The sequence below is a fragment of the Talpa occidentalis genome, unplaced genomic scaffold, assembly GCF_014898055.3.
Source record: "Talpa occidentalis isolate TD23 unplaced genomic scaffold, MPIMG_talOcc4v2.1 talOcc4.14, whole genome shotgun sequence".
Classification (NCBI taxonomy): Eukaryota; Metazoa; Chordata; class Mammalia; order Eulipotyphla; family Talpidae; genus Talpa; species Talpa occidentalis.
Window position 1 is genome coordinate 27,994,404 of NW_023601433.1, and position 16,699 is coordinate 28,011,102.

Below are 16,699 nucleotides of genomic sequence, written 5' to 3' on the forward strand. Positions count from 1 at the left end.
AGATACTGGAGACCTGTCTTTACATCTTTTTTTCCCCCTTACATTTTGATTCTGTAAATTCCCTGGGCACATTCAATCCTTGCTCTCAACTTGCTTTTTTACTCCCTTCCAAGCACCAGAGCAGCCTGAAGTTAGGACAATTTTTTCTACTAGAGCAAAGTGCTCCTGACAGAAACGAATGCCTTAATAGGATCTGTCTCTTCTGACCAGGGAACAAGCAAATATGACTGTGTGCCTGTGTGTGTGCAGGTGTGTGCGTGTGGGCGAGTGTGCCTGTGTGTGTGGTGCAGTGGTGTGTGTGCAGGCGTGTGTGTGCATGTGGGAGTGTGTGTGTGCACGAGCATGTGTGTGTGTGGGTGGATGCTCCAGGCAAGAAACTCCATCTGATCTCAGGGAGCTTATTGCTCCTGCTCATCCTGTTCCTCCAACCCTGTGCTCATCTGTGCTTTAGAATATTTACTCAACTCCAGAGCTGTCTCTGCAGTTCCTCGTGTTCTGCCCTCTCAGTCTTTCCACCTTGGTCCTCAATCCAAACAACTCCTGTGGTCAAGGAAACACCTGGAACCCCTTCCTGCAGTCCAAAATCCACTCGGGACTCACATATGCAGACAATGCCTGAGAGCTGGAGTGGCAAAGGACTTGGGCGAGTCACCTCCTCCTGGGCTGGAGGAGTTGACCCGACGAGGAAGGGGTTTTTGTCTCACTTCCCCATGGGCTCATGTCACTGTGGAGCATTGTAACTGCTGTCTGCTAACAGGCAGTAATAGTCAGCCTCATCGTCAGCCTGGGCCCCGCTGATGGTCAGGGTGGCCGTGCTCCCGGATTTGGAGCCTGAGAATCGGGCAGGGATCCCTGAAGGCCTGTCACCATCAGTATCAACGAGCAACACAGGGGCCTGGCCAGTCTTCTGCTGGTACCAGCTAGCATAAATCATCTATTCCTTGGCAGGTGATCGTGGCCGTCTGTCCCAAGGCCACAGAGACTGACTGTGGTTGACTCAGCTCAGCAGTGACCACTGAACCTGCAAAAGAGACGGAGAAGAGAGGTGAGTGTGAGGATGAGGGTCATTCCCAGAGGCACAGCCCCTGCTGCATCCCCTGTGCTGTGCTGAAAGTCAGGCAGGCTGCTCCCTGTTTTCCATGTGGGCTGATCCCTAGGGCCAGCACCTCTGCAGATAATGAGGAGGGGAGCAGGAGAGGCTCCAGGCCATGGTGCAGATGTAGCAGGATCAGCTTCTAAGCCTGCAGCTGGGATGGGTGCTCAGGGCCTCTCTTATCCTCGGGTGGCATGCAAATCTACTTCCTACCTCCCTGTGGCTTTGCTAGGGGTTCTGAAGAACAGACCGAGCACAGCTCATAGAAGACTGAGAAGTGCAACCAGTGCCTGTCTGTACTACAGATTCTACAGATTCTAAGATCTGTGGACACAGCCCTCTCTCTCACTCTCTCTCTCTCTCTTCTCTTCTCTTCTCTCTCACACACACACACACACACACACCACACCACTTCCATCTGTACCCTGGACAACCCTCTGGTTTGGGACAACCCTCATCACTCTCTCTGGTGAGGAGAACACACGTGGTGTGGACTTTGCAGACTTGAGGAGGGAGCGTGGGAAGAGAGGTCACAATATGTGAGTGGCCCAATTCCATCCCCACACAGCATGATATATGAAAGGAAGATGAATACACCTCATCAAAATTTGATGAATTTTGACCTCATCAAAATTCTTATCTTTTGATTAATAAAACCTCCTCCACAGGATAAAGAAACAAGTAACAGGCATGAGAAAACATTAGTAAAGACATTTCCGATGAACAGCTAGTGCAGAGAGGATAGTAAGAAACATGTCACTGAACAGTGAAGACAACCACTAGGAAAGGAGAAAAGTGGAACCAACACTTGTGTGAGGAGGATGGACGGCGCGAGCAGGAGCAGGTACTTGGCATGTGTTTTGGGAAATGCCAATGTAAGCAGAGGAGAGGGTGTCCCCATGAGCCATCAGATTGGCTGATGTAGGAAAGAGGACCCCTAATACTGGCGGAGTGAGGAGATCGGGGCCCTCACGCCTGACTGATGGGGTGAAATTTACCACAACGCTGGAAAGAGTTTGCATGTCTGAAGAACAAAACCTTCATTTCCCACACAGGCCCGTGGTGTTTCTCTCAGGCACTTACTTCAGACCCTGAGAAGTCATGTTCACAGAAGGTCGAATCACTGATAATCATTACACCTTTGTTCATAAGAGCATTTCCAAGTGCTGTCCAGAGAGAAAACAGATGCCAGGCCTGGTGTTGATTAACCAGATGTCGGTTCATGAACCATGGAATCCTACTCAGCAAAAAAAGGAAATCTCTCTCTCTATATTTTTAAAAGTTTTATTATACTATTATTATTTAAAGATATATTTTTTTTTAATACAAGAACCGGGGTACAGGCAGAGTGCAGAGGGTGAAATACTTCACCAGACAGAGCAGGGACCAGAACAGGCACACTGACGAAATACACTGCTGAGGGGCGCACCGGGCCAGACAGAGAGGTCTGCTGTGCCATGTGGGACCCTCATTGGCCAATCGAGTTGGAACCAGCACTGCAGAGGCTGCAGACAGCTTCACAGCGCTGCACTCAACCGCCTGCGCCACCAGGAGATGCCCTTGATTTTAATATATATATTTTTTACAGTGTTGTTCATTTTCCTCTCCTGCGTAATCCCCATAAGATTCCCACCACTAAGTCACCCATGACCGTCACCATAGTCTCCCGTACTTTGCCTCTCCTGTTTTGATCCCTCTGCCTCACCCTCCCCAGCTGAATGTCTCTGATTTGTATTTTGCTGCTAGTTTTGTCTTTTTTCCCCCGATCCCTGGTTTGGTTTCCCTATTTCCTCCTATAAGAGACACCATCCCGGTTGCCCGGTGGCGTAACGGTTGAGGGCTGGGTTGCAAAGCTGCCCGCGGCCTCTGCAGCACTGGTTCGATCCCTGGCTGCTCCCCGGCCACTGGAGGCGGGTCCCACATGGCGCACAGACTTTTCCTGCCGCCTGCTGCTCCCCTCAGCAGTGTACTTCGGTCCTTCTGCAACAGGTGGTCCCAGGAAACGGGGAGGTTCCCTGCCCCACCCAAGGGAGGTGGAGCTGAGCAGAAGAGGAGAAGCTGCAGAAGAGACTGAGGAAGGAAGCAGGATGGAGCCAGGAGACCTGGAGAGGCACATGGAGCCTAGAGACACGTGAAGAAACTGCGCTTGTCTTTTGGTCGTGGACTGGGTGACACAGATGTGGGTGAGACCCGTGGGGAGGTGACAATGGCAGCTTTTATCTTGATGTTGATTTTGCTCTTTTCCTTCCGGGCTTGTCTGGTTGTTTGTGACCCTTTTCTGTGGGTCCCCACTGGAAGATGCTTTGACTTGTGCAGGCTTTGGGCCTTGCTCTGGGCGATCCCATATGGATGGACTTTTACCCACGAGGGGACGGGTAACTTTGGGTGCTTCATTTAGAAACTAGACTCTTTGCCTTACCTGTATTGTTTCCTAGTTTTATTAAAGTTCCTTCCATTAAAGTCTCCTATGTTTTGGTTGATGCGGCGGATGGCAGAACCCATTTAGAATAGGCAGGTTTTGCAGGGCTTGGGTTACCCCTCTCCCTGTCCCACAACACTTCTGCCTGCTCTACTCCCCGCTCTGGCTCTGGTGAATTCTCTCACCCTCCTGCACTTCTGACTGTACCCAGTGCATGTACAAACAAACAAACAAACAAATAAATAAAAATACATGCCTCTTTAAAAAAAAAAAAATATTTAAAAAAAGACACCATCCGACATTCTTCTCTTTCCTTCTGACTTATCACACTGAGCATGATCAAAAAGGAGTGACCTCTTAAGGCAACAATAACTAAGAGGCTCCAGGGAGTTAGTGCTGAGTGATAATGCCAGTGCCACGGCTGCACTCAATAGTCACACGGGCAGGCTGGCTTCCCCATTCCAGAGGAAAGGGAGTTCGTGGTCGATTGGAAAGGACAAAAGGCCCGAGTTTGCACAGTCAAAGTTCATTGGGAGCAAAGCAGGACAATCTTTGAAGCAGAAGCAGCAAAGCAAAGCTCCTGTTCCTGGGAGGGGACTCAAAAATGAGTTGCCATTGGTGGGATCCCGAGGCTGCCTTTATGCTGGGTGGTAGGTGTTGGATTTGTTCTTCCTTTGATGGGGCTTGTTTTGAATTTTTGTGTTTCTCCGCTGCTGTTCCCTGGCCTGGATCTGTCGTGCTCTCTAGATGTGGGTGCTGCACCCCCTTCCCTGGACTGTCTCCCCATGTCCCTGAGCTGTGTCCTGACCTTCATTTCCTAACTCAGTGGAACTGTGTTTTTCTTACCTATCCCCTCTGAAAAGACACTGTGAGATGAAAGAACCAGTCAGAAAGTAATGCCTGGGTTAGGACTGGAGGGCGCTGGCGGGATGGGGAGGCGTGTTCTTAAAAGTCAGCACATGGCCCCTTGGGCTAAGGAACGTTGGTATCTAGGCCCTAAGGGTGGATCTAAGAACCCACTCTTAATGCCTTCTGGGACACTTGGGGGTGGCAGGGTGTGGTTGTTGTAGAAATTTACCCCTCCCCTGGGGCTCCTCACTAAGATGGGAAACAGCTGTGGGTAGATCAGGTGACTGAGGTTCCTGGGGGGAGCGTCAGCATCTACCACATGCCCATCATGTCAGAAAGGCAGCCTGGCCTCCAAGGTCTATAATCACAGTCACCTCCTGGGGTGGGACCCCACATAGCCTTCAGGCCCCCACCTGGGGTCTGTCCTGGCTGGCTGAGACTGCAGGGACTTCCAGGAGACTGGGCTGGGCTGAGCTGGACCATGAGAGAGATCCGAATCCAGTGATGTAGGGGATAGGGGTCCCCAGACCCAGTCATCGTCTTTCTCCTGTCGTCCTCCCCGTGTACCCCAGGTGCACTTCGTGCCATCCTGGGCCTGTGGTTAGAATGTGCGTGTGTGGCCTGTGTCATTGGCTGTTTTTTCATTACTGAGTACATGGAAGTTTCCTTGTTAAACAACCATCCCCTCTGGAAGAGTGATAACAGCTTGGTCTCTTTTTATACCTGGTGTTGGGTCTGTGTTGTGACAGCTCACACATCACTAAAAATGACACCTAGGATTTCACTACTGTTTTATATAAGATGTGAAGCTTTTGAAATCCAGACCTGGCTAAGAAACTCTGTTTAGGCTCCATGGTCTCTGAAGGCCACCAGGGTCATGGTCTTTGCACAGAGGGAGAGCTCAGGGGACTGAATGGTCAGGGGTTCCCCAGGGCGCCTGGATCCTGAACTCAATGACCAAGGACAACCCGTGACCTGACTGTGGCCAGAGAAGGGAGAATCCACTTCACTCTGGAGAGGGTCTGTTTACTGAGGCCACAGAATTCCATCCAGGGCCCAGGGTGTCCTGAGAGTGGGCCTGCCCCTCCTGATATCCTGAGCAATGTAGGTATAGCCTGAGCTCAGTCAGCCTAGAGGACGGAGAGGTGGGGTGGAGAGAAGTGGTGAGGGTGTCCCTGATATGCCAGAAGAGAAGGGCAGCTCCCTGGGCACAGGCTCTATGACTGTATTTCCCAGGTGATGCCCCCGGTACCCTGGTCCCATCAGTGTCCTGGCAGCACACTGTGATTCTCACCCTCAGAATATGGTCACTGCTCTGAGGGAAGGCCTGGCTGTACTGAGTTCCTCTGAAGCTGCTCTGGTTCCCAGGCCCCAGGGCAGGTTGTTCTCCCACTGAGGCTCCTGGGCAGCCCAGCTTTGTCCTGGGGCTTCTGTCTGCAGCTCTGCTGCCCCCTGCTGGTGGAGAAGAGCTCATCCCAGGATCCTCCTTGCCAGTCACCCCAGAGCCCCTGTCCAAGGAGAAAGTGTTGAACAGAGTCCAGCCCTCCCCTCTGCCAGCTCTGATGCCCTGACATCCTGGCAAAGTGTAGCAAGATAGAATAGGGATCATAGAGGTGCAGGGCACATCAAATTTTTGAAGCACATCTCACAGCTTAAATGCCCTAGCCTGGGTGATTTGTTCATTTGCAAAACTGAAAACTCTGGAAACTGAGTGATGCTCGAGTAGTCCCTGCCTTCATGTCACCTCAGATTCTGGCAGGCATCCCTGCAGTCCATCCTGTTCCTCCCTCACCCCCACACTCCCCAGTGCTCTTGGGAATCTGAGCACAGCCCCGAGGTCTCTCTCTGCACTTGCTCTTCTCTGCCCCTCAGTCCTTCCACCTGGGCCCTCAATGCCCACAACTACTGTGGTCAAGAAAGCACATGGCATCCTCGTCCGGTGGTCTCACTTCTGATCTGCCCAGTGCTGATGCTGCCTGGGAGCTGGTAGAGGGGGAGCCAGGGGACCTCAGATCTCGACCCAGAACAGAGTTGCTAATGGCTGTATCTCCATCCTCCTGGGGCTGGAGGAGAGTGTGACCCAGATGAGGAAGGGGTTTGTGTCTAACTTCTCTATGGCCCCATTTCACTGTGGGTTGATTGCTATCCTCATCCCACACCTGACACTAGTAGTCAGCCTATCCTCTTCTGGGCCCCGCCTATGGTCAGGGTGGCAGTGCTCAAAGAGCTGGGGCCTGAGAATTGGGCAGGGATACCTGAAGCCCTAGCATCTAAACTATCAATGAGCAGCACAGATACCTGGCCGGGCTTCTGTTGGAACCACTGAGCAATAGTGTTTATTGCTTGGCAGGTGATTGTGGCCATCTGTCCCAAAGCCACAGGGACTGCCTATGGTTGACTCAGCTCAGCAGTGAACACTGAACCTGCAAGAGGATAGGGGAAAAGAGGTGAGTGTGAGGATGAGGGTCATTCCCAGAGGGCACAGCCCCTGCTGCATCTCTTGCGTTGCGCTGAAGGCCAAGCCAGGCCTACTCCCTGGTTTGTGTGTAGGTTGATCCCTAGGGCCAGCACCTGGGCAGATAATAAGCAGGGAGAGCAGGGGTGGGCTGCAGGCTATGGTGGAGATGTCGCTGGAACTGTCTCTAAGCCTGAAGTTGGGATGTGCAATCAGGGCCTCTCTTCGTTTTTTATAATGTTTGATGTCTCCTATCAGGTGTAATCCTCATAAAATTCCCCCCACACCAAATCACTCATGAACCATCACCTTCTCCCCCCTGTGTCAATGCAGTGAACACTCAGATGCTCACGGTGCTGGAATCTGATTCCCTGTCAAATGTGAGTCTGTCTGTGCATAGTAGTGGGGACCCTCGTTTGCTCCCTCTGTGGCAGAAAACACAGATGCTGTGTTGTGGGACTGCAGGGACCAGAGATGCTTGGTCAGGCTCTGCGTATTTGGCTCCTTTCTTGACATTTTAGGATGAGGATTTGCTCTCCAACGAGGTCAAGATCTTGACTTTTGGAGAAATGTCAGGTAGGCACTGGAGCATTTCTTTCTAAGGGATAGCCTGTGATGTGTGCACTTTCCCCTAATGTCTGTAGGTCACTGAAGAAGCAAAACCTGCATTTCCCCCACCTCTGGTCCTGGGTCACATCTCTAGGTCCCCATGGCTGACTTTCCCCACTTTAGCTGACACAGAAGGAAGGGGTGCACTTATTCCAGAAGGGGAGAAGACTAGAGAGGGTGAGTGAAGTTCACTAATTCACCTTTGGAGACTTGGTAAGAGCAGGACCTGGGAGGGCCAAGGTCAGAAATGACACTGTTCTGGATGAACCAGAAAGAGCCTGGGCTGAGGGAGGGGAAATCCTGGCAAAGGGCCAAGTCTGGGGCCCACAAATGGAGACAGCTTCTCCCTGTCAGCTGCTCCCGCTGCCTGAGGGGGCGCTGCTGCTCGTGTCTTGGCAGCTCAGGCACATGGGCGCTGCTCCCACCTCTCTTTGGGGCTGGTCAGTAACCCCAGGAGAATACAGTCCAGACTGATGGAGCTAGAGTGGTCTTTTCATGATCTTTGTCCAGAATTTCCCTGACGATTGCTCAGGTCCTGGGGATGCAGTGCAGACAAGCTCTTCAATCTCCTTCTCATGCTTTAGTAGCTCTTAAGAAGATGAAGATGTAATAATCTGTCATCAGTGTGATGCCACCTGAGTCAAGGTAGACTCCACCATCCCTCTTGATCTCGGTCCCTACACATCCCACAGCTGCTCTGGGGCTTGTCAGCACAGTGCTTGGAGGAGAGATGGTTTTCTTCATAAAATGTGCACAGTTGACATTTGTACATTATCCGGGGCCCAGGCATAACGCCTCACCTGCACGAATAGACACAGCAGGTGCAGCCCCACTCAGGGCTCTGAAGAGGCAATTCCTGGAGCGTCGGGAATGGCCCACCTGACAGTCACCCAAGATGAGAGCGGGAAGGAATCTTCATACTTTTGTACAATATCATCTGCACATGACGTGTTTTTATGGAATAAAATCAGGACTACAATCTTTTTGTGGTGAGAAACTTGTTTTTGAGTCACATGCATGTGACTTAAAACGAGTGTGCCTTTTGTGTTTACATGGCGTTTTTGAGATGCAGTTCCAACACACATGCACTGCGGCAGGTGGGCATGCAGAGTCAATGTATTGTGGTGTCCACAGAAATGTGCTAATTAACAATATTTCATCCAATTAACAATATTCCATTACTAAAAAGTACCCCACTCCTCATCTGTTGCTCTTGTCACCCAGCACCCCAGTTCTAAAATAATGCTGTATTTTGTTGTATCTCTACATTTCTCTACTCAGGATTCTGAAACGTATGAAATCCTATACCGCGGTCTTGTGAGTGACTCCTTCACTGCACAATGTGTTCTAGGTTCTTCCATGGAGTGGCATGTGGTGGGACTTCATTCCAGTTTATGGCTGAATAATAGTCTACATTGTGAACATACCAGGTCTGTTATCCTTTACCCAGGATGGTCATTTGATTGTCTGCACCACACGTGTAACAGGCATGATAGTGTTGTTGTGGGGAGTCACCCTTCCCTTTCCCATTCATGCAGGTGCACAGGACACATGTCTTCTTATGATACCAAGTCTCCAGCCTGGGCTGAGTACTGATCATTATAGCGAATCCTGCCGCCTTTCATCAGTGCAGTCACTGATGAAACCTTCCCCAGGACCGGTTATCTTGGGGTTTCAGCTGTTGCAGTTGTCTGCATCCCCTTTCCTGCAAGATCATAGCTGAGAGCTATGATCTCACATTTTGCTGTGTGGGCTTGAGCTCAGATGATAACCTCAGTGCTGTGAGTTACTACATCTCTTTTGTGAACCCTCAGTGTGCGCTTCTCTGTTATTAAATCCCAAGGAAACTGACATGGTCACTCCAAGAACTCTGCTTTCTGGTGGCTGCAATTACTCCTTCCAGGACCCTCTGTCTCTGGCATCACCAGCCCCAGGGATGAACCCGCTCCCAGTGCTTCCCTCCCCTAAGTATCTCTGCCTCCTCCCAGGACACTGTCTTCAGTGCCTAGGCAGCAAACAATCCTTTGGCGCCTGAGACCTCTGTCCCTCTGCCTGCTCCTTCTGGCGTCACAGTGGGGAGTGATGTCCATGGTGTCCAGGTTTCTGTCCTGTCCCACAGAACATTCTCCCATTTCAATGGGAGTTATCAGCATGACTGTGAAGAGTCATCACACCTTTCTTGGGAACTGCGCACAAAGTCACTCCCTCAAAATAAGTCTCCATATGATAAAGGTGTCAGGAGAGGTGACCTTTGCTGAGGAATAGCAGGAGGAACAGGGTTCTGTGAGAAAATTAAGTAAAGCATCTCCCTCAGAATAGCTTGTGAAAGGCCTACCTGGGGATGGGAATTTGAAGCAAAAAGGACAGGATAATTTTGTGTTATAAAGGTGAGCTCGCCTGTCCACACTGCTCATAGTCACCTTCCCAGGACAAGAGCTGCCTGTGGTCTCCTACTGCTCCAGCCCCTGTCATCATCTTGACCATGAGAATTGTGTCTAATTTGTGCTTGGCGCCCTGGCCTGGACTTGGCTGTGGCAGCTCCCTCACTAATTGGTCACCATCTAATAGGACAGGCAATGACCTTCATCTGCCTTCCCTGCACATTCATGTTATCACTTCTACAGTCTGTCTGCACACAAGGCTACTGTGTCACTTTATTCTAAAATATAACCCATAAGCCCTGGGTGTGCGCAGATGCTGTATTGTAGGACAGTGTAGACATATGTCCCTGCACTACTGTGACCCCCCCTTCAATGGAATTATGGAGGGGGCCCATTACTAGAGGGTTCCATTGGTGATCTAGTTTAGGACAAAGAAACTGTAAATCCTCAGTCAGAACAAGTGGTCATTGGGGTGAAGAGGGTAGAAGAGGGTCTTTGAGCTCCATGACTCTGCAGCCCTGGGTCAGCAGTCACTGCCCAGACTGAACCCCAATGTACATGAAGGTCTGCTCCTCTGTATCCCCTCCACCCCTCCACAGACACAGGCCTCCAATTTTATCCTGCCCATGTGGGAGTCATCCAGGCCTCAGGAATCAGCTAGACTTTCCACCTCAGGATATGCCATGTGGGGCCATGCCCAATCACATCTGATCAAGCCCACCTCAGGCCTAAAGACCAGGGTCACTTAGTCCTTATATCTGCTGTGGAGAATCTGCGAGTCCCATAATCTGCTCCCCACCAACCAATTGCAGTTGAGGTGGGTCCCCCATAGGCTGACATGTGGTGGGGTCCATTTCTCCCACATCAGTGTCCACTCTCCCCCATCCCTGCTGCTGGAGTCTCAGAAGGTGTCCTGGACAGTTCCTAGAAAGTCCTGTGGGCAGATGTGAAGCCATTGGATGCACCAACAGCTGAGAATCTAACACTTTAGGCTTCCAGGAGCTCTGACCTGAGGCTGCCCAGCTGCACTGGCCTCTCCATGCTTCTGTGTTATTCTCTCTGCCTGTAGTGCAATGAGGCAGGGCAGCAAATGCAAATCTCTCTGCATTCCCCAGGGTTTGTGTCTCTGTCTTGTCTGAGTACTGAGCCAAAGGACCTCAAGCTGCTGATTTCCTGAGGTCAGAAGAAGAATCAGGTGTGGGACATTGTGGAAGTTGGTGTTACAGCAGAAGTGTCTTCACAGGAGCATCAGTCATGCCCAGTGCACTTGAGCACAGCCCAGTGTCTGGACTGCTTTGTGGCCCCAAGCCAGGACCACAGCGCCCCCTGGTGCCCAGGATGAATGTCATCCTGCATGTGCTGACAGTCACCAGCATGACTGCTTCTGACCCTGATGGAGACCAGGCCCTGGGTGAGTGTGACATGGGCCCCTCACCAGACACTCAGAATAACCCTCTGCTCCCGTCTACTAAAAGAGGAAACTGATGAGGGTAAATGACTTTCTTTATATACCCAAGAAGTAATGGGTAGGCTAGAATTCCCACTCAGAGCCCATAATTCACCACCCTGCCCTCCCCTCACTGGGAATGATATTTTCCTCATTTCCTCATGCCAGGCCTCCTGGCATGGGCCGCAATTTCTGTATTCAGGAGTCTGTCCTCTCTGTGTCTATGCAGTGAACACTCAGCTGCTCACGGAGCTGGAATTTGATTCCCTGTCAAATGTCTGTGCACAGAGGTGGGGACCGTCATCTGCTCTCTCTGTGACAGGACAAGGGGATCTGAGACCTTGGTCAGGCTCCACGTGACAGGCTCCTTTCCTGATATTAAGGATGAGGATCCTTTCCAACGAGGTCAAGGTCTCTGCCTTGGAGGACAGTCAGGTAAGCCCCGGAGCATTTCTTTCTAGGGTATAGCCTTTGATGTGTGCACTTTCCCTAAAGTCCTGAACAACTATATATGTCCTCAGGTCCCTGCTGCTGAAAAAGTACAATGTGACTCACATGTTCATTCTGAGATGCTGCCCCTGGACCCCTTAAGGAGCCTCTGTGCCCCTGGGCATAGAAACCCCTGACACACTGCCCCTCCCAGTTGTGTGTAAAGAGGTGACTGAGACTGGACAGAGTTACGGGCCTTTGGCCTATTCATCCTGTTCCCAGCTTAACACCCCACAAAGCCTTCCCCTGATGCCTACTTCCCTCTAGGTGCCTCTCAGTATCTCCAGGGCTTGCTGGCTCCTCAGGGCCAGTCCTCAACCTTCCCTGCTGGGTCTCCGTGCAGCATGTGGCCTGTTGTTAGCACCGTTTTGGCAGAACGGACTATCCTAAACAACCTGCACTTGGAAACTTGGCAAAGATCTCTCTATGAAGAAGGACAAGTCATCCGACTTCAGTGACATTTCCTGATAATCAGCCAACACCTAGATCTATTCCAAAATAATTTTTCATGAGATTTGTAGGATTGACCTTTTCTCTGAAAGGGATTCTGCACCACAATAGAAGTAATTCTCAAGAACACTTGTCATTCCTTTCAATGATGAAAGGAATGGGTGCTGACACCATGCTGAAATGTGTCATTGTACTGAATGTCTTGTCTTTGAGCAGGGATCAGTGTGGACACGTGTTGCAACATTCCCTCATTGCTGGAGCCTCAGTACACTGCTTTGCGTGGAGAGTGGAGCTGTCCTTCCCCACATGAGCCCTGCTTCATGGGACCCACCACTCCCCTGGGTCCTGTGAGAAGAGATGCAGGGACAGATGGTGAGGGTTTTTCTCATTGTGAAGCTTCGCCATTTTCTGCTCTATCTCATGCTGCATCGCTGTCATGAGGATTCTGTTCTCGCATTTGTCCCTGTGCAGATGAGTCTTTCTGGGTCTCCCCTGGGGAGTCTCTCCCTAAACTGTTCCTTCCAGCGTGGGTAGAGCTGTGTTCCTCTTTTCCCTTTAGCTCTTGGTTGCTAAATATCAAACTCTGTATATTAACAGGGTTATTTTATGTTAAATAAAAATATGGTTTTTATAAAAATGCATTATTTTATATTAAATCAAAATATATTTTCTTTTTCCAAATATTTGTTCTAGCCTCTATTCTTCCCCGGCTTTCTCCATAGTGTCATCACCTACACATTTGGACCCTTGATGTTCTCTTGTACCTTGGATAACTGGTCATTTTCTCACTTTTTTCTTTTCTCTCAGTATCAAACAATGTGTTAGATGGTTACATCATAAAGTTCAGTAATCTTTACATTTGCATCAGCAATTTTTCGCCATTGTCTTCCATTGTGTTATTACATCTCAGAAAGGATCATGTTTATTGCTACAATGTCAATTGTGCTCATTTTTTTTTTTTTGTGGTAACCTCTCCGGCGACTGGGGAAATGAACCGGCGCTGCAGAGACTGCGGGCAGCCTCGCAACCCAGCGCTCAACTGCTGCGCCACCAGGGGAGGCACAATAGTGCTCATATTTTAATGCGTCCCGTGTCTTATTTAGCATGTTCACTCATCTGCTTCTCTCACAACAAGGGAACATTTTCAATATAATAGTCTCCATAGCTAGTTACATGACATCCAGAAAATTTCACTGTCAGGATGGGCTCATTGAGGTTCATATTATTAGGGCTAATATATTTCTAAATCTTCACAGAAAATCTTTGATAAATGCCAAAATTTGTGCAATGTCCCATGCTAGATACTGGGCACTTGTATTTATATGTTTTTCTTAATTTACATTTTGGTTCTGTAAATTCTCCAGACACATTCAAGCCTTGCCCTCAATTTGCTTTTTTACTCCCTTCTGAGGCACCAGATCAGCCTAAAGTTTGGACAAATTTCCCTACTAGTGAGCAAAGTGCTCCTGACAGGCAACCAATGCCTTAATAGGATCTGTCTCTTCTGACCAGAAAACAAACAAATATGACTGTGTGTGCCTATTTGTGTGCAGGTGTTTGTGTGTGTGTGCTTTTGTGTGTGGTGCAGATGTGTGTGTGTGCAGGTGGGTGTGCATGTGCCTGTGTGTGTATGTGCACCCACGTGTGTGTGTGTGTGCGCGTGTGCTCCATACAAGAAGCTCCCTCTGAAGTCTCAGGGGGGTTATTCCTCCTGCCCATCCTCTTCCTCCCTCACTCCTGTGCTCATCTGTGCTTTAGAATCTTTGCTCAACTCCAGAGCTGTCTCTGCAGGTCCTCGTGCTCTGCACTCTCAGTCTTTCCACCTTGGTCCTCAATCCCCACAACTCTGTCGTCAAGGAAACACCTGGAGCCCCTTCCTGCAGTCCCAAATCCACTCAGGACTCACCTCTGCAGAGAATGCCTGAGAGCTGGGGTGGGCAAAGGACTTGGGACCCGGGTCACCTCCACTTGTCTGTGTCTCATCCTCCTGGGCTGGAGGAGAGTGTGACCCAGATGGGGACGGGGTTTTTGTCTCACTTCCCCTTGTATTAGTTATGTTACTACTCTCAGGAACAAATGAAATAGTCATAATCATTTATTTAGTCTCTTTTTCTACAAATACAGTGGGCAATTTCAAGACAAGTTTGGGATCATTGATATTTTCTGTATAATTATGGTCCATATTTCCATAATTCTCAAGAGGATGGTTTTGATTAGTGCCAGGTATTGTGAATGATTCCTTGTGTGCCACTGGAGATCTGTGTTCATTTGAAAGCATTTTAAAATATCTTTATTCTGTATATCACTGGAAACAGTTCAATATGTATGTGACAGAGAAAGTGCGTGCCTGTGAGTGACGTCGGCAGCTCCCTCTGTGTCTCAGGGCAGGCATCCCTGCAGCCCATCCTGTTCCTCCCTCACTCCTGGGCTCCCCAGTGCTCTTGAGAATCTGAGCACAGTCCTGAAATCTCTCTTTGGACTTGCTCTACTTTGTCCCCTCAGTCCTTCCACCTGGGCCTCAATGCCCACAACTGCCATGGTTAAGAAAGCAAATGACAGTGTCCTATGGTCTCACGTCTCCTGATCTGCCCAGTGCTGATGCAGCCTTGGAGCTAGTGGAGGGGGAGCCAGGGGACCTCAGATCTGAACTCGGGACAGAGCTGCTCATGGTTGTGTCTCCATCCTCCTGGGGCCAGGAGAGTGTGACCAGAAGAGGAAGGGGTTTGTGTCTCGCTTCTCCATGGCCCCAGGTCACTGTGAGTTGATTGCTTTCCTCATCCCACACCTGACAGTAGTAGGTAACCTGTCCACGTCTGGGCCCTGCTGATTGTCAAGGTTGCCGTGCTCCCAGAGCTGGTGCTTGAGAATTGACCCCAGGGATACCTGAAGGCCTGGCATCTAAACTATCAATGAGCAGCACAGGTGCCTGGCCAGGCTTCTGCTGGTACCAGCTAGCAAAACTGTTTATTCCTTGGCAGGTGATCGTGACCATCTCTCCTAAGGCCACAGATACTCTCCGTGGTTGACTCAGCTCAGCAGTGACCACTGAACTTGCAAGAGGAATGGAGAAGAGAGGTGAGTGTGAGGATGAGGGTCATTCCCAGAGGGCACAGCCCCTGCTGCATGTCTTACGCTGAGCTGAAGGCCAAGCCCAGCCTGCTCCCTGGTTTCTGTGTGGGCTGACCCCTAGGGCCAGTACCTGGGCAGATAATAAGCAGGGAGAGCAGGAGCGGGCTGCAGGCTGTGGTGAGGTGTCCCGGGATCTGTCTTTGAGCCTGCATTCGGGATGTGCAATCAGGGACTCTCTTATCTTCAGGTAGAACGCAAATCCACTTACTTCTGTGGCCTGCTAGCATCTCTTAAGGATAGAAAAGTACTCAGCTTATAGAAGATGTGACATGAACCCCAGTCAGATTACCTGTACAGGAGACTTTAACCTGTCAGTGACTTGTGAATCAGTGCTTCCTGTGCACACAGCACACACACACACACACATACATACAACACACACACACACACTCACAGTTCATTTTGTGCCCTTGGTGTCCCTCTCTAGTGAGAACAACACACTCGGGCTGGGCTGGGTTTGAAGCCAGAGTGTGGGGACCATGGTCAACCATGTGTGAGAGTCCAGATTCCATCACCATCCACAAAGCTGGCGAGACACCGTCAGACGGGGCTTTCGTTTGCTTCTATTTTTGAGAAAAATGCAGAGAGAATTCATTAGACTCTAGTGCTAGGCAAGAATTCTTGATGGTAAACTGTGATTTGTAAAAGATAATTTGATAAATTGCATCTCATTAAAGGTAAAATCATTTCTTTTGCAATCGTTTAGAAGAGGATGATATCGCCAAAAACAGAAGATGGACGGTGTCTGGAGAGCACACACTCAAGAAGCCACCGTTGCCAGGAAAGGTCCAATATTCCAGAAGAGGACACAGAGCTGGCAAACAGCACAGGAGGAGGTTCATGTTGGCTGTTATAGAAATGTAAATAAAACCACAGTGGGACCCCGCCCTGCACCCCTCAGGAAGGCTGATGTGTAGAGGGACCACAGAAGAGCTGGCCGGGAGGGCACCATCTGGATCCCTCAGGTGGGCTGGAGGAATGTGACATGATAACTCTCTGGCATGTCTATAGGTTTCTTCTTTTTAAAAAATTATATTCATTTATTTATTTTTACGTTGTTCATTTTTTTATGTTTGATTTCTCCAATCAGGTTAATCCTCATAAAATTCCCCCCACACCAAATCACCCATGAACCATCACCACAGTCCCTTGTGCTCTTCCCTCCCTGGTTTGCACCCTCTACCTCCCGCTCCTGTTCATCAGTTTCTTTATAAATGTGGCTGGTAATGACCAGGCAACCCAGAAATTGAACTCGGGTATTTAGTTCATAAAAGGGAAAACATGTTCATACAAAAGACCCAGACAACAATGTCCACCGCACTCTGTCCATAAGACACCCCCCTTTCCCCTCCTGTGGTGGTGGTTAAACCAATGTTCC